We start from the raw sequence: 19,465 nt of genomic DNA, 5'->3' as shown, positions 1-19,465 counted from the left end.
GATTAAATGCTTTGGGGGAGGGGGGCACACTAAGAGTAAAGTTCTTTTCAGGTCAAACTGCCAATAAAGGTCTTGAGATTCAAGCTAAAAAGGTTCATGCTATGATTAAATGTTTCAGAACTCACACAAGGACTAAAGGATTTGGTTTCCCCACCCGCCCTCCCACCCCACCAATCCCCCCCACCCCACCTGCAGCCCCCCCACCCCAGCCGCACCCCCCCACCCCACCCCACCAGCTCCCCAACCCACCCGCACCCCCACCCCACCCCACCACCCCACCCCACCCCACCCGCATCCCCCCCACCCCACCAAACCCCCCCACCCCGTTTCTATTTGGAGTTGAGAAGACCAATGTGGTGCTGAGGCACAGACTAGGAAGGTGGCACCTTGGATTCTTGGAATCAACTCAATTACCATTAGATGAAGTGCAATTGTTTTCAAAGCCTTTATTAGGGATCAGCTGCAACTCTTGGACCTGGTGAGTTTCCAGTGCGTTGAGTTGGAAGGTTGTTTTTGTGTTGATTAGTGGTGCTGCTGTGGTAAAATGGGCTGCTGATGATTGCTGTTCAGGCTCACTAATGAACAACTCCATTTGAGTGAGTCTATTGAAGATTGCCCATTATTCCATACCTCATCAGAACTCTGCACCTCAGGAAATGAGAGCATGAAATCTGAGGGATGTGGGGTTTGCGTGGTGGGGTGGGGGGGGTAGGGAACAGTCAAAGGAAAATGAAAGGAATCCTGAATGATAAATGCTGAGGCCGTTGCAGGTGGAAACAAGTTTGAAATATCCATCATTTATTAATAGTCACTACTTGCTTCAGTGAACATACAATGTACTTGGAACTGCTGTTAAAGAGCCCTGGATTTATTTTTAATGACAATGTGAATACAGACCAGTAGGTGGAGATGTCTGACTAGATGAAGGCACTTGCATGGGTAACTCGGAATAATGATGAAGGCTTTGTAATTAATGTCTGTAGGATGGAGAAAGATGCATTACACATTTCGCCAGAAATGCCGAGTGGATGATCCATCTCGGCCTCCCCCAGACGTCCCCAGCATCACAGATGCCAGTCTTCAGCCAATTCGATTCACTCCACACGATATCAAGAAATGGCTGAAGGCACTGGATACTGCAAAGGCTATGGGCCCTGACAATATTCCGGCAATAGTACTGAAGACTTGTGCTCCAGAACTTGCCGCACCCATGGCCTAGCTGTTCCAGTACAGCTACAACACTGGCATCTACCCGGCTATGTGGAAAATTACCCAACTATGTCCTGTACACAAAAAGCAGGACTAATCCAACCCGGCCAATTACCACCCCATCAGTCTACTCAGTAAAGTGATGGAAAGGATCATCAACGGTGCTATCAAGCGGCACTTGCTTAGCAATAACCTGCTCACTGACATTCAATTTGGGTTCCACCAAGGCCACTTAGCTCCTGGTTTCATTACAGCCTTAGTTCAAACATGGAAAAAAGAGCTGAACTCCCAAGGTGAGGTGAGAGTGACCGCCCTTGACATCAAGGCAGCATTTGATCGAGTGTGGCATTAAGGAGCCCTCGCAAAACTGTAGTCAATGAGAATCAGGGGGAAAACTCTCCACTGGTTGAAGTCATTCCTAGCACAAAGGAAGATGGTTGTGGTTGTTGGAGGTCAATCATCTCAGTTCCAGGACATCACTGCAGGAGTTCCTCAGGATCGTGTCCTCGGCCCAACCATCTACAGCTGCTTCATCAATGACCTTCCTTCCATCATAAGGTCAGAAGTGAGAATGTTCGCTGATGATTGCACAATGTTCAGCACCATTCGTGACTCCTCAGATACTGAAACAGACCATGTGCAAATGCAGCAAGACCTGGACAATATCCAGGCTTGGGCTGACAAGTGGCAAGTAACATTCATGCCACACAAGTGCCAGGCAATGAACATCTTCAACAAGAGAGAATCTAACCATCTTCCCCTAACATTCAATGGCATTACCATCACTGAATCCTCCACTATCAACATCTGGGGGTTACCATTGACCAGAAGCTGAACTGGACTAGCCATATAAATACTGTGGCTACAAGAGCAGATCAGAGGCCAAGAATCCTGCAGCAAGTAAGCCACCTCCTAACTTCCCAAAGCCTGTCCACCATCTACAAGGCACAAGTCAGGAGTGTAATGGAATACCCCCCACTTGCCTGGATGAGTGCAGCTCCAACAGCATTCAAGAAGCTTGACACCATCCAGGACAAAGCAGACAACTTGATTGGCACCTCATCCACAAACATTCACTCCCTCCACCACTGACGCACAGTGGCAACAGTGTGTACCATCTACAAGATGCACTGCAGGATCAAGGCTCCTTAGACAGCACCTTCCAAACCCACAACCACTACCATCTGGAAGGACAAGAGCACAGATACATGGGAACACCATCACCTGGAAATTCCTCTCCAAGCCACTCACCATCCTGACTTGGAAATATATCGCTGTTCCTTCATTGTTGCTGGGTCAAAATTCTGGAACTCCCTTCCTAACTGTACTGTGGGTGTACCTACACCACACAGACTGCAGCGGTTCAAGAAGGCAGCTCACCATCACCTTCTCAAGGGCAACTAGAGATGGGCAATAAATGCTGGCCCAGCCAGCGAAGCCCACATCCTGTGAATGAATGAAAAAAAAAGCAAAATTTGATACAAAACTACATAAGGAGTTAAAAGCAAAATACTGTGGATGCTGGAAATCTGAAACAAAAACAAAAAACGCTGGAAAAACTCAGCACATCTAACAGCATCTGTGGAGATCTGCACAGATGCTGTTAGACCTGCTGAGTTTTTCCAGCATTTTCTACATAAGGAGTTATTTGGTCAAAAGACTAAAAGCTTGGTCAAAGAGGTAGATTTCAAGGAATGTCCTAAAGGAAGAAAGGGAAGTAGAGAAATTTTACAGAGGCATTTCAGAGCTTAGGGCCCAGGGAGCTGAAGGCACGGCCACCAATGTTGGAGAAACTAAAATTAAAGATGCTCAAGAGGCCAGGATTAGAGGAGTGCAGATATCCCAGAGGGTTATTGGGCTGGAGGAGATTCCTGAGATGGGAAGGGGCGAGGCCATTGAGGGATTTGAAAACAAGAGTGAGAATTTTAAAATCAAGACTTTGTTTGAGCCAATGTAGGTCAACAAGCACAGGGGTGACAGCAGAATGGGGCTTGGTGCTAGGTACACTTCAGCAAGGGTGAAAGCAAAGAGAGCTGAAAACAGGGCTCCTTGGATGCTGAGGGAGATAGGGATCATGATGAAATGAAAAAGGAGGGTATATGATGCATGTCATGTGAATTCTTCCTGAGAACCAGGTCAAATACAATAGGTTGAAGGGGGGTCCTATTAGGGATAAAGAGGGTGATGTATGTTTAGAGGCAGAGGGCAAGGCTAGAATATTCAATGATACTTTGTATAGGTATTTACTAAAGAAGAGGAATCTGACAAAGAATCAATAGAAGCAGAGATGATAGTGGCAATGGATGGTGATAAAATTGAAAAGGAGGAGATAGTGGAAAGGCTGGCTATGTTTATGATAAATCACCTGGTCCAGGTGGCTTGCATTCCAAGTTGCTAAAGGAAGTGGGGGTGGGGATAACTGAAGGACTTGCCATAATCTTTCAGTCATCCCTAGATATTGGGGGAGGTGCCAGAGAATTGGAGAATGGCAAACGTGACACCTTTATACAAGAAAGGATGTAAGGACAGTCCCAGTGATTACAGGGCAGCTGGTTTAATTAACATCAGTGGTGGGTAAGGTTTTGGAATCTATAATCAGGGCAAAAATCAACAGGAACTTGGAGAGGTTTGAATTAATTAAGGAGGACCAGCACGAGTTTGTAAAAGGCAGATCGTGTTTGACCAATCTAATTGATTGATTAACAGAGAAGGTTGATGAAGGGAATGTGGTGGATATTGCCTATATGGATTTCAAGAAAGTGTTTGACAAATTACCACATAAAAGGCTGTTTAACAAAATTGAGGCTCGAGGAATAGCAGAGTCAGTGTTAGCTTGGATAAAAATTAAGTGCAGAAAACAGTGAGGTATTGAGTACAAAAGCAGGGAAACTATGCTTTATAAAACTCTGCTTAGGCCCCAACTAGACTATTGTGTCCAGTCCTGGTCACCACACTTTAGGAAGGATGTGAAGGTCCTTGAGATAGTGCAAAGGAGATTTACCAGAATGGTTCCAGGGTTGGGGGGGTTTTAGTTAAAAGGTTAGGCTGGAGAAGCTGGGGTTGTTCTCCTTGGAGCAAAGGAGGTTGAGGAGAGATTTGATAGAGTTGTACAAAATAATGACAGGTTTAGAGAAGGTAGACAAAGAAAAACATCCCTTTAGCTGATGAGAGTAGGGGACGTAGAATTAAAATTTTCAGCAAGAGATGCAGGGGAATGTGATGAGGAACACATTGAGTGGTAATACCCTAGAACTCACTGCCCGCAAAAGTGGTAAAAACTGAGATGATGAAACATTTCAAAAGGAAATTGGATGGGCACTTGAAGGAAATAAACCTGCAGAACTCCAGGGATAGAGTGTGGGAATGGGGCTGACTGGATTGCTCCACAGAGCATCAACATTGAATCATCCAAACATACAAATTAGTAGCAGGAGTAGGCCGTTCAGCCCCTTAAGCCCGCTCCACTATTCAATAAGACCATAGCTGATCCAATTGTGGCCTTAACTCCACTTTCCTGTCTTCCCCTCTATATCCTTCAAAAATCAAAAATCTTACTACCTCAGCCTTAAAATATTCAATAACCCAGCCTCCACTGCTCTCTGGGGAAGTGAATTCCACAGACCAATGGCCCTTTGAGAGAAGAAATTCTCCTGATCTCCATCTTAAATGGGAGATCCCTTATTTTTAAACTGTGCCCCCTTGTTCTAGTCTCTCCCACAAGAGGAAACATCCTTTCAGCATCCACCCTGTCAAGTCCCCTCAGGATCTTATATGTTTCAGTAAGATCACCTCTCATTCTTCCAATCTCCAATGGTTACAGGCCCAGCCTGTCCAGCCTTTTCACATAACATAATCCCCTCATCCCATGTATCAATCGAGTGAACTCTCTCTGAAATGCTTCCAGTGCAATTATATCCTTTCGTAAGTAAGGAGACCAAAACTGCACACTATACTCCAGATATGGTCTCACTCATGCCCTGTACAACTGTAATAAAACTTCACAAAAACAGAAAATGCTGGAAAAACTCAGCAGGTCTAGCAACATCTGTGGAGAGAGAAACAGAGTTAATGTTTCACATCCATATGACTCTTCTTCACAGCTATAGAGAAGTAGAAATGTGATGAAATTTATACTGTTTAAGGTGGATGGAGCTGGTGAAGCTGGATAGAAGGCCAGTGATTGACAAAGATGTCATGAACAAAGGGACTGTCGATGGAAGTGGTAACGTCTAAGGTGCTGATGGTGGCATTCAGATCAGAAAGCAGAATGTGACAATAGTAGGACAAGGGAAAGCACTCTGAAAAGAACAACATGAACAAGTGACAGGTGGCCCTTGTGGGGGTGGGGTGGGGGGAGGGGACAGTGGTGACTCCGTTCTTCACTCCATTCTCTCTCCCCTTGTCCAGTCTCTTCCCACCTACATCCGCGATTCCTCTGATGCCCTACATCATATCAACAATTTCCAGTTCCCTGGCCCCAACCACCTCCTCTTCACCATGGTCATCCAATCCCTCTACACCTCCATCCCCCATCGGGATGGTCTGAGGGCTCTCCACTTCTTCCTAGAACAGAGGCCCGAACAATCCCCATCCACCACTACTCTCCTCCGTCTGGCTGAACTTGTTCTCACACTGAACAATTTCTCCTTAAACTCCTCTCACTTCCTCCAAATAAAAGGTGTGGCTATGGGAACCCGCATGAGCCCCAGTTATGCCTGTCTCTTTATGGGGTGCGTGGAACATTCCTTGTTCCAGTCCTACTCAGGCCCCATCCCACAACTCTTTCTTCGGTACATTGATGACTGTTTCAGTGTCACTTCATGCTCTCATCTGGACCTGGAAAAATTTATCAGTTTTGCTTCCAATTTCCACCCCTCCATCACCTTCACATGGTCCATCTCCAACACTTCCCTTCCCTTCCTTCACTTCTCTGTCTCAATTTCTGGTGATAGACTGTCCACCAATATTCATTATAAGCCCACCAACTCCCACAGCTACCTCAACTATAGCTCCTCACACCCCGCTTCCTGTAAGGACTCCATCCCATTCTCTCAGTTCCTTCGCCTCCATCGCAACTGTTCCAATGATGCCACTTTCCAAAATGGCGCTTCTGATATGTCTTCCTTCTTCCTTAACCGAGGTTTCCCACCCACTGTGGTTGACAGGGCCCTCAACTGTGTCCGACCCATCTCCCGCGCCTCTGCCCTCACATCTTCCTCTCCCTCCCAGAACCATGGTAGGGTCCCCCTTGACCTCACTTTTCACCCCACCAGCCTCCACATTCAAAGGATCATCCTCTGCAATTTCTGCCAACTCCAGCATGATGCCACCACCAAACACATCTTCCCCTCACCCCCCCTGTCAGCATTCCTTAGGGATCATTCCCTCCAGGACACCCTGGTCCACTCCTCCATCACCCCCAACACCTCATCTCCCTTCCCATGCAATCGCAGAAGGTGCAACACCTGCCCCTTTACCTCCTCCCTCCTCATTGTCCAAGGGCCCAAACACCCCTTTCAGGTGAAGCAACGCTTCACTTGCACCCCCTTCAATTTAGTCTACTGCATTCGCTGCTCCCAATGCGGTTTCCTCCACATTGGAGAAACCAAAAGCAGACTGGGTGTCTGCTTTGCGGAACACCTTCGGTCTGTCCGCAAGCATGACCCAGACCTCCCTGTCGCTTGCCATTTCAACACTCCACCCTGCTCTCATACCCACATGTCCGTCCTTGGCCTGCTGCATTGTTCCTGTGAAGCTCAACGCAAACTGGAGGAACAGCACCTCATCTTCCGATTAGGCACTTTACAGCCTTCCGGACTTAACATTGAGTTCAACAACTTCAGACCATGAACTCTTTCCTCCATCCTCACCCCCTTTATTATCCCCTTTTTTCAATATTTATTTTTTAATTTTTATGTTTTATCCAGTTATTTTTATTTATTTACATTTTTATTCATTTATTCATTGTTTTATCCCCTCATTTTATCCTATTTTCGATCTTTTTCCCCACCACCATCCCCTCCCCCCTTCCCACCCCCACAAGGGCCATCTGTCACTTGTTCATGTTTTTCTTTTCAGAGTGCTGACCCTTGACCTGCTATTTACCACAATCTGCTTTCTTACCTTAATGCCACTATCAGCACCTCCTTTAGCCAGTACCACGACCCTTAATATCCCTCTGTCCTTTTGTCCATGACATCTTTGTCAATCTCTCCTTGCCCCCACTTCTATCCAGCTTCACCTGCTCCACCCTCTTAAACAGTATAAATTTCATCACATTTTTACTTCTTTAGCTCTGAAGAAGAGTCATACGGACTCAAAACATTAACTCTGTTTTTCTCTCCACAGATGCTGCTAGACCTGCTGTGTTTTTCCTACATTTTCTGTTTTCGTTTTAGATTTCCAGCATCTGTAGTATTTTGCTTTTATATTATTGTAATAAAACTTCCATACCTTTCCGCTTGCAATAAATGCCAATATTTCATTTGCCTTCCTAATCATTTGCTGTGCCAGCATACTAAATTTTTGTGCTCCATGTACCAGGACACCCAGATCCCTCTGTCTCGCAGAGTTCAGCAATCCTTCTCCAGTTCTGCAACCTCTCTCAATTTAAATAATGTTTTGCTTCTATTCCTGCTGCCAAAGTGGACAAGTTTACATTTCCCACATTATACTCCATCTGCCAAGTTTTTACTCATTCACTTAACCTGTCTATGTCCCTTTGCAGACTCCTGTCCTCTTCACAACTTACTTTCCTACCTATCTGTGTGTCATCAGCAAATTTAGCAATCATACCTTCCATCTCTTCATCCACATTATTGATATAAATTGTAAATAGTTGAGGCCTCAGCACTGACCCCTGTGGCACTCCACTAGTTACAGTTTGCCAACCTGAAAATGACCCATTTATCCCTACTCTCTGTTTCCTGTTACCTAACCAATCCTCTAACCATGTTAATATGTTACCCCCTACACCATGAGCTCTTATCCTGTGCGGTAACCTTTGATGTGGTACTATGCCAAATGCCTTTTGGAAATTGACATCTACAGGTTCCCCTTGATTCACCGTGCTCATTACATCCACAAAGAGCTCGAATAAATTAGTCAAACACAATTTCCATTTCACAAAACCATGTTGACTCTGCCTGATTGCATTAGGATTTTCTAAGTGGCCTATTATATCCTCCTTAATAATAGATTCTAACATTTTCCCTCAATGGGCCGAATGGCCCCCTTCTGTGCCATAAATGACTCTATGACTCGATAAATAAGGATACAAGCAGCAGAGTTTTGGATGACCTCAATTTTATGGAGGGTAGAATGTGGGCAGCTGGCTAAAAGTGGGTTAGAATAGTCCAATGTGAGGGTCACAAAGGCATGAATGGGTGTTTCAGCAGGAAATGAGCTGTAGCAGGGCGAAATCGGAGGATGTTGCAGAGGTGGACACAGATGATCTTAGTGATGGCGAGAATATTTGGTTGGAAGATCATCTCAGGATCAAATATGACACCAAGAACAGCCTTATTCAGTCTCAGACTGTTGCCAGAGAGAGAGAGCAGAGTTGGTACCAGGAACCGAAGACAGTGGGTAGAATCATCCCAAAATTGCACAAAGTGCAGTAGCAGGCGAAAAAAAGGTTGTTTTACCCGCCGTCACTGGCAGACAGGCTCGGATTTGCCCACCACACTCTGAGCTCAGTGTTTCCTCACTCTGGGCGTCATATTTTTGAAGCTCACCAGAGCGCCTGTGTAGTTCATGTCTACAGACCAGGACTGCTCCAGGTGACAGATAGCATCGAAAGCAAAGAAGATGGCAGCCCCTAAATTTAGTGACGCCTCTGTGGGGTGCCTACTGGATGCAGTGGAAGCGCGATGTCCCGTACCCCAGCTCTGGCCACGGCAGGTTCACCAGAGTCACCAATCCGGCCTGGGAGGCAGTGGCAGCAGCGGTCAGTGCCACCGGAGCACAAGGGAGGTCAGCCATTCAGTGCAGGAAGAGGATGAATGTTCTCATTCTTTCCGCCAGGGTAAGTCAACCACCTCATCACTCTTAGCTCACACACTTACAAACCCATCAAACATCCGCAGGGATCTCATACCTCAAGAGACAACACCACTATCTCTCTCACACACCCTCACATCTCCATCAGGTTCATACCCTCTCGAGCTCACAACCTCATCCTGTCTATGGCTCCGCTCACCACACAAACATTCCACTCAGTGCCATGTGTCCTGCCCACACACTCTCCATCTGTTTCCATGCAGGAGAAGCTGGCTCACAACAGCAGGGAGAGGTCCCAGACTGGGGGTGGAGTGGCCCACATTAGGTCCCTCACTCACTTTGAGGAGCGTGCCATCGCGTTGTCTGGCGAGGACATGAACTGTTCCCGCAGCGACGCTGAGGTCGCCAGCAAACACCCACCTGAGGATCCTGCACCACATCATCTCTCTCTCAACACAACTGGTACTGCTCCCTCTCCTGTTTTAGACTCTGCTGCCATGCACTAATTATCTCTATTTCAGTTCACAGGGAGCTCTGCCAAGTGACCGACATCCTCAGCCAGCCAGTCCCTCAGCTCCATCCACATCCTCACCTCCAGCCAAGAGGACACCTCCTCCATTGAAGAGCTGGAAATAAGCAGCCTGGAAGATCTGTCACAGTGCTTACCCACACCCTGCACCAGCGCAGTCACACACCTCGGTGGGACCTAGATCTAGAGCAGGCTCGGGTTCACAATCTGATGGTCACCACACGGACACGTGTCCGCAGCAGGAGGAGGCAGGTTCAGCCGAGCTCCCTGACACTGGGAGGACTGCTGGGGAAGAGGCACCTGTGAGGTCCAAGTCAGATGATCAGCCTCTAGATTCGGCCTTCCAACTCATCATGGAGAGTCAGCAGAAGGCAGGGGTGCTTCACGCAGAGCTGGTGGAAGCCCTTAACAGAGTGGCACACGAGTCGGAGGAGTGCATCCACCTGCTCTCTAATGCAGTGGTGCCCACATGTGCGTATGGAGGTCTCCATGGGAAAGATGGCGGACGGCATGGAGACCCTGGTCCAGCAGAACGTGGAGATGTGCGCAGACCTGCACTCCATCACGGGAGCCATGGGTAAGTTCCTGCAGTGGTGACACAAGAGGGAAAGGGGAAACCTCAACGTCCCTCCAGGTGCTCCTTCCCCTCAAGGAGTCAGGCTGGGGCCCTCAGGCACCTGAAGGGAGGAGGAGCAGCAGCTGGACACCCCTGGGTCACCCACTCAGGAATCTCAGAGGCTGTCCTCTCCCTCCAAATCCCCTTTGCCTGTGACCCCCTCAACCTCATCCTCTGTCACTGCAGAGGGAGTAACCGGCCCACAGGAGGACAGCCAAAGCAAACCGGGGCCCCCAAGGCCTCAGCTTTCCAGAGGACCCACACTGAAGTCATCAGAGGCAACAGGGCCAACCATTGCACAGGCTGTCTCCACTCCTGCTGTGGATGTCAGGGCAGCACCTAGAAGTCTAAGGCCTAGAAAATGTAAGAATTTCTGATCACAAATGGCTGCACAGGTGAACACAATTTGTTACTTAATAATCTGAAAATATATTTACTCTCATTGAATAATGTGTAATGGTGTCTTTCAGCTTCATTGACAGGCTTCATAAGTCCTCCCCCTACATCCCCCCCATCCTCCCTCCCAGCCACCACCACCCCCCCCCCCCGCCCCCACCTCCCCCCACCACTAGCAGTTCAGTTGCGCGTAGCCGGCCCACGGGTGATTCTGGAGGGAGGGGTGTGTGTTTGGCAGGGTCTTTCGAAGTCTCGTGCAATCACACTCCCACAGACGTGGATCCTTCCCGCATTACACTCATCTCACTGTCCCGAGCATTTTCAGTGCTGCCTGCTGGGGTTCTCGTTCAGTTGTCCATCTGAGCTGCATCTCCACCCACCCACTGATCACACTCCCTGTGCCCGTCCCACACGAGGCTCCACTCACTTTCGATTTCGACATCGATGGCCGTAGCCAAGTTTTTGATCAGCTCCCCCATCCCTTCCCCTCCCCCAGTCACCCATGTCCTTTCCCCCATTACTGTTGAACCCTGCCCTGGTATCACCTGCCACCTCCCCACTGCCACCTACCAACCCGAACCCGTTCCTTTCCAGGATTTCCAGGTGAACATTCCCTATCTTCATGAGAATCCCACCCCCATCCACATTGACCTCCCTATCCTCCTCCTTCTCATCCCCGGGGTCCGTGTCTGTTGAGTCCTTACCAACCATCCTCGCCGTCCCTTCTACCGCGACCATCATGCCCTCACCTCCCACCCTACCAGCTCCCTCTGCCCCCTCTCACACTCACAATTCCCTCCTACCACGTCCACCCTCAGTTCGCTCCCCAGGAGGCAGTCATTGACTTCACAGACTCCTCCCTTGCACGTTCACCTGGATATCCCCTCCCCCTTACTCCCTCCTCCATGCTTACTCCCTCCCCCCACTCCCCCAGACACCATCCCCCCTCTAAACTCCCTCCTCCCCCAAGACAATTTCCCCCCTCCAAACTCCCTCCTCCCCCCAGACACCATCCCCCCTCCAAACTCCCTCCTCCCCAGGACACTTTCCCCCCTCTGAACTCCCTCCTCCCACCAGACACCTTCTCCACCCGCCCCCACCCAAACTCCTTCCTTTACACCTTCCTCCCCCCTTACACCTACCTCCCCACATATCGCATTCTCCCCCATTACACACTCCTCCCCTCCAGCCTTCTTCTTTCCCTCCCAACCTCACCACCTCCTGACGCCTTTGTCCCCCTCATTCCCAACCTCACCCCACCCCTCCGGTATACCTTCCTCTTTTACTCACACCTAGACCTTCCCCTCCCTTCCCCCCCATTGCCGAATATCGGTAGCAGCCCGTGGCCAAGAACGTGATGTTCCGAAACAGACCTGGATCATCACCGGAGACCTCCCACCTTCCGTGAGCTGCTTCGTGGTGGTGCTATGTCCATGAGAATCCACCCAGCATGTTCCTCCAGGGCCCAGTAGCTGTAGGGCTCCAGCAGCTTCTGCTCCTCAGATGTCCGCGATCTGAGCAAGGCCCTACCAGTAAGTCCTGACTTTTGCATATCACACTTGTCCAGATATGTTCTGGGCCGGTGTGTTTTCCCACCGGCATAATAGTAAACCTGGGGGGAACAATTCCGGTCGGGCCTTACTTTGCATCCCATTATCGGGTTCGCGCCAGTCTCCAGCGGGATTGGCGTTCCGCCATGGCAGACACCAATGGATGATCCCACTGTGCTTTCATGCCAGCGCAAAACTGATTTTTGGCCTTCTCGACATACTGCTCTCCCCCCACCCGCCATGAAGTTCGACACCAATGGGGCCGGAAAATTCTGGCCAATGGCTTCCCAATATTTAATTGGAGAAAATGTCTGCTCATCCATAAAGTCATGAAGTCTTCATGGCACAGAGGAGGCCATTCAACCCATCAAGTCCATGCAGGCTCACTGTGGAGCAATCCGTCAGTCCCATTCCCCTGCTTTATCCCTGTAACCCTGCAGGTTTATTCCCTTCAGGTGCTCTCCCAATTTTTTTTTGAAATCATTGATTGTTTCTTTTCCATCGACCTCATGGGCAGTGAGCCAGTGTCCAGTGGCGTACCACAGGGATCTGTTCTGGATCCCCTATTATTCGTCATTTATATAAACGCCATAGATGACTATGTGGGGGATAGGATTAGTAAGTTTGCGGTTGACACAAATATTCACCAGGATTTTGCCTGGGATGAAACATTTAAGTTATGAAGAGAGGTTGGATAGACTTGGGTTGTTTTCGTTGGAGCAGAGAAGACTGAGAGGCGACCTGATCGAGCTGTACAAGATTATGAGGGGCATGGACAGGGTGGATAGAGAGCATCTGTTCCCCTTAGTTGAAGGGTCAGTCACGAGGGGACACAAGTTCAAGGTGAAGGGCAGGAGGTTTAGGGGGATGTGAGGGAAAACCTTTTTACCCAGAGGGTGGTGACAGTCTGGAATGTGCTGCCTGGGAGGGTGGTGGAGGCAGGTTGCCTCACATCCTTTAAAAAGTATCTGGATGAGCACTTGGCACATCATAGCATTCAAGGCTATGGGCCAAGTGCTAGTAAATGGGATCTCAAGTGTCGGTGCAGACTCGATGGGCCGGAGGACCTCTTCTGCACTGTGAGATTCTATGGATTCTGTGAGTTCCAGCTCATCACCACTCACTGCGTAAAAATGTTCTTCCTCACATCCCCCCTCTACCTCTTTCCCAAAACCTTTAATCTATGTCCCCTAGTCCTTATGCCATCCGCTAATGGGGGAACACGTACTGGATGTTGGACAAACAAAGAACAAAGAAAGAACAAAGAAAAGTATAGTACAGGAACAGGCCCTTCGGCCCTCCAAGCCTGTGCCGATCATATTGCCTGTCAAACTAAAACATTTTGCACTCCCGGGGTTCGTGTCCCTCTATTCCCATCCTCTTCATGTATTTGTCAAGCTGCCTCTTAAACACCACTATCGTACCTGCTTCCACTACCTCCTCTGGTAGCGAATTCCAGACACTCACTACCCTCTGCGTAAAAAACTTGCCCCGCACATCTCTTCTAAAGTTTTCTCCTCTCACCTTAAATCTATGTCCTCTAGTAATTGACTCTTCCACCTGGGAAGAAGCTTCTGACTAGCTACTCTGTCCATGCCACTCATAATTTTGTAAACTTCTATCAAGTTGCCCCTCAATCTCCGTCGCTCTAGTGAGAACAATCCAAGTTTCTCCAACCTCTCCTCATAGCTAATAACCTCCAGACCAGGCAGCATCCTGGTAAACCTCCACTGCACCCTCTCCAATGCCTCCATATCCTTCTGGTAATGTGGCGACCAGAATTGCACGCAATATTCCAAGTGTGGCCTAACCAAGGTTCTATACAGCTGCAGCATGACTTCCCAGCTTTTATACTCAATACCCCTGCCGATGAAGGCAAGCATGCCATATGCCTTCCTGACTACCTTATCCACCTGTGTTGCCACTTTCAGTGACCTGTGGACCTGTACACCCAGATCCCTCTGCCCGTCGATGCACTTAAGGGTTCTGCCATTTACTGTATAATTCCTACCTGTATTAGACTTTCCAAAATGCATTACCTCGCATTTGTCCAGATTAAACTCCATCTGCCATTTCTCCGCCCAAGTCTCCAACCGATCTATATCCCGTTGTATCCTTTGACAATCTTCTTCATTATCTGCAACTCCTCCAACCTTAGTGTCGTCTGCAAACTTACTAATTAGCCCAGTTACATTTTCCTCCAAATCATTTACGTATACTACAAACAGCTAAGGTCCCAGCACTGATCCCTGCAGAACACCACTAGTCACAACCCTTCCACTGCTACCCTCTTTCTTCTATGACCAAGCCAATTCTGTATCCATCTTGCCAGCTCACCTCTGATCCCATGCGACTTTACCTTCTGTACCAGTCTGCCATGAGGGACCTTGTCAAAGGCCTTACTGAAATCCATGTATATAACATCCACTGCCCTTCCATTGTCGATCATCTTTGTCACTTCCTCGAAAAACTCAATCAAGTTAGTGAGACACGACCTCTGATAATAATAAACAGTCTGATAATTCAGAGACGGTGGAAAGGTTGTGAGAGATGGTGGTGAGGTAGAGCTGGGTGCATCAGACTGGGTGTGAAAATTAACACTGCTTCTGGATGATTTCACCAATGGGCAATATGTATATGAGAAATAAAAAAAGCCAAGGATAGGTCACTGGGGCACACCCGAGTTAAGAGTATAGGAGCAGGAAGAAAGGTCAATACAGGTGATTCTTTCGCTCCGATTAAATCGATAAATATGGAAGCAGGTGAGAGCCGTCCCAGCCAGTTGGACAACAGTGGAGAGGTGTTTGAGGATGATGGTGTGGTCAACTGTGTCAAAGCTTAAAGATGGGTCAAGATGGATGAGGAAGGAACATTTACCTTTGTCACAGTCACATAGAATGTCATTGTGACTTTGATAAGAGCCGATTCGGTAATGTAGTGGGGCAAAAACCTGATTGGAGCGGTTCAAACATGGAGTTACAGGAAAGATGGGGGGAAATGGTGACCAGTGGTAATGTCACTGGACTAGAGGCTAAACTCTGGAGTCATGGGTTCATATCCCACCATGGCAGCTGGTGGAATTTAAGCTCAATTAATAAACCTGGATTATAAACCTGGGGCAGAGTTTTCCGGCTCCACTGGCATTGGGCTTCATAGCGGGAGGGGGGGACAATATGGCCAGAGGGCCAAAAATCGGTTTCACGCTGTCGTGAAACCAGTTTGTGATCATCCACTCCACCCGTCAATGGTGGGCCACAATTGCTGCTGCTGCACGTTGGGAACCTAATTTCAATACTTTAGCATCTCATTATCAGCCCTGCTCATTGGAATCATACCCTTACACTGGATCATCCGGGCACCTCGACCTGTTTCAGGACTGAACATAAGCAACGTGCACCAGGCGAGCTTCACTTCGCTCAGCACTTTGAGGTTTGTTTGCCTTTCTTTGGGCAGCACTCGCGGTCCTCAGCACCAGGCTTCGCAGGCAGCGCCTCGGGGGGGCTCCTGGGCAGGTCTCCACCTACCAGACTAGCTGTAAGGCGGGGGCGGCTTTTCAATGGCTGCAGGGTTAGGGCTTGCTTGGGGAAAGGGGAGAAGTGACTCTACCAATGTGGTTGACTCTTAACTGCCCTGTGAAATGGCCTAGCAAGCCACTGAGTTTAAGGGCAATTAGGAATGGGCAACAAACGCTGGCCTTGCCGACGACGTCCACATCCCATGAAAAAATAAATTCTAAAATCCTTTATTGGCCGAGGCGGGCACGCACCCAACCCGAACAAGTGTAAAATGACGCGCGATGACGTCAGGCAAGCATCCCGATGTCACCATGCGCTCATGCGATATTTCAATCAGTGGGTGTGCGTGGGAGTTGGCAGCACACCCACCAACAATTAACAGGCCTATTAACGTCACAACTAAATGTAATTTTTTGCTGCCCAACCCACCTTACGGTTGACGGGCAGGTGAAAAGGCCAAGCGGCCTTTGGATTTTTTAGGATACCTCATCCATGGGTGGGATGAGGTTTCCAACAGCAAATAAAATTAAAATATAAATTTTATCATTTCATTCATAACATGTCCCTGATCATGCGACACAGTCAAATGAGGGGACATGTTTTTTTAACATTTTACAATTTTTTATTTTTCATTTTCAAAACTCTTCATCTCCCTGAGGCAGCTCTGTGCCTTAGGAAGCTTTACCTGTGCGCACCCGCATGCATGCGCGAACTTGCACGCTCCCCCTCCTACTCCCCCCTGCCACACAGGCAGCATTGAGCGCTGCAGCAATCGCTTCACGCTGGGCGGGTCTTAATTGACCTGCCAGCATGAAATCGCAATCGCGGCCCGATCGCAGGCGGCAGTCGCATTCCCGAACTCCCCCACCCACCAAGCCCGCCCGACGACAGCAAAGTTCTGCCTATAAAGTATGAGACAGGGAGGTTATGCTGGAACTACAAAACATTTGTTTGGCCACAACTTGAGTTCTGTGTGCAGTTTTGGCCACCTCATTACAGAAAGGGTGTAATTACACTAGAGAGGGTAGAGAGGTTTACAAGGATGTTGCCAGAACTGGAAAATTGCAGCTGTGAGGAGAGATTGGATAGACTGGGGTTGTTCTCCTTGGAACAGAGGAGGCTGAAGGGAGATTTTATTGAGATGTACAAAGTTGCGAGCGGCCTGGATAGAGTGGATGGGAAAGGCCTTTTTACTTTAGCAGAGAAGTCAGTGACTAGGGGGCATAGAGTTAAAATGATTGCTAAGAAGATTAGAGGGGAGATGAGGAAAAACTTTTTCACCCAGAGGGTTGTGGGGGTCTGGAACTTATTACCTGAAAAAGAGTAGGAGAGGCAGAAACCCTCAACTCAATTAAAAGAGATCTGGATATGCACCTGAAGTGCTGCAGGGCTATGGGTCAAATGCTGGAAAGTGGAATTAGGCTGGGTGGCTCGTTTTTCAGTCGGTGCAGACACAATGGCCAAGTGGCCTCTTTCTGTGCCCTAAAGTTTTCTACATTTTCTAAATTTTCTAAATATCTTAAAAGGAGGAATGTGCAGGGATGTAGAGATTGGCCATGGGAGTGGCAGAACGTGAATTGCTCCTTGGGAGAGCCAGCATGGACACAATGGGCCAAATGACCTTCTTTTGCACTGTAATGATTCTCTGATTCGATGAATTTGGGAGCCAACAGTAACAATAATGACAACTTACATTGATATAACACCTTTAACTTCATTAACAAGGTGCTTCACAGGAGCATTATTAAACAAGGAATTCATATAAGGAGGTATTATATCAGGTGCTAAAAGCTCGGTCAAAGAGGTAGGTTTTAAGGGTTGTCTTAAGAGAGGAAGACGAGGTAGAAAGGTGGAGAGGTGTAGGGCGAGTATTCCAGAAACTGAACTGGACCAGCCGCATAAATACTGTCAGGTCAGAGGCGAGGAATTCTGCGATGAGTAACTCACCTCCTGACTCCCCAAAGCCTGGCCACCATCTACAAGGCACAAGTCAGGAGCATTGATGGAATACTCTCCACTTGCCTGGATGAGTGCAGCTCCAACAACTCTCAAGAAGCTCAACACCATCCAGAAGAAAGCATCTCACTTGATTGGAAACCCATCCACCACCTTTAACATTCACTCCCTCCACCACTGACAAACAGGAGCAGCGGTGTGTACTGTCTACAAGATGCACTGCAGCAACTCACCAAGCCTCCTTTAACAGCACCTTCCAAACCCACGACCACTACCATCTAGAAGGACATGGGCAGCAGATACATGGGAACACCACCACCTGCAAGTTCCCCTCTAAACCACACATCATCCTGACTTGGAAATATATCACCGTTCCTTCACTGTCACTGGATCAAAATCCTGGAACTCCCTCCTTAACAGCACTGTGGGTGTACCTACACCACATGGACTGCAGTCATTTAAGAATGCAGCTCATCAGCAGCTACCCAAGGGCAATTAGGGATGGGCAACAAGTACTGGCCTAGCCAGCGACGCCCACATCCCATGAATGAATTAAAAAAAGAAGCCATTCGCCCCATCGTGCCTAGTGCCATTCTCAGAGAGAGCTATCCAATAGGCCTCACTCCCCTGCTCTTTCCAATAGCGCTGCAAATTATCCCCCTTCAATATTTATCCAATTTTCTCTTGAAAGTTCCTGTTGAATCTGCTTCCACCACTCTTTTGGGCTGTGCACTCAGACCAGAACAACTCTCCACAAAACTGTTTTTATTGCCAATCACCTCAATTCTGTGTCCCCTTCTTACCAACACTTCTGTCACTGGAAGAAGTTTCTCCCCATCTATTCTATCCAAACTCCTCACGATTTCGAGCACTCTTATTCGATGCCCCTTAATCCTTTCTGCTCTAAAGAGAACAATCTCAGCTTTCTCACCTCTCCACGTAGCTGAGCTCCAGTAAATCATCTTTTCATCCTTTCCAAGGCATTGACATTCTTCCTAAAGTGTGGTGCCCAGAATTGGATTCAGTACTCTAGCTGATGCCTAACCAGTGTTTTATGAGGTTTATCATTAATTCCTTGAATTTGTACTCTATGCAGCTATTTATGAAGCTGGCGATCCCATATACATTTTTAAGCACCTTCTTAAATTGTCCTGGCATTCCTTGAAAGATTTATGTATCTGAACCCCCCAAAATTTCTTTGTTCCTGCATCCCCTTTAAAATTGTGCTATTCAATGTACATAGTCTCTCCTCAGCCTTTCTTCCACATCCCAGTCCATTCTCCCAATGCACTTGGTAATGTGTCTCCTAATGCAGCATATCTTACGCAGCAGCAGCAGCTACCTCAGCACAGACAAGAGATACAAGCCAAGCTTGTATCCACTTGTACAACTCTGTATCCCAAATTCCCCAGGAAGTTATTAGGGTATCCGATAATCAGAAAATTAATTGAGGTATCCAGTGAATTAAAATTGAATGTGTGTAAACGTGTGGGACAAGGAACTAATTCATTGTCTGACCTCACTCTGAAAGTCTCACATTGCAATTTTCACATAGTTAATTCTTTTAGAAATAAAACACTAAAAATATTTCAAACATGCATTATGCAAATTAAGTATATTTTTAAAGACATTCATTTCCATGTAACTGAATAATTAATGACTGAATTGAAGTTTAAAAATTCAATATAAATTC

Source organism: Cetorhinus maximus, chromosome 9, assembly GCF_964194155.1.
Source record: "Cetorhinus maximus chromosome 9, sCetMax3.hap1.1, whole genome shotgun sequence".
NCBI classification, from domain to species: domain Eukaryota; kingdom Metazoa; phylum Chordata; class Chondrichthyes; order Lamniformes; family Cetorhinidae; genus Cetorhinus; species Cetorhinus maximus.
Note: the sequence above shows the minus strand (reverse complement) of the source record.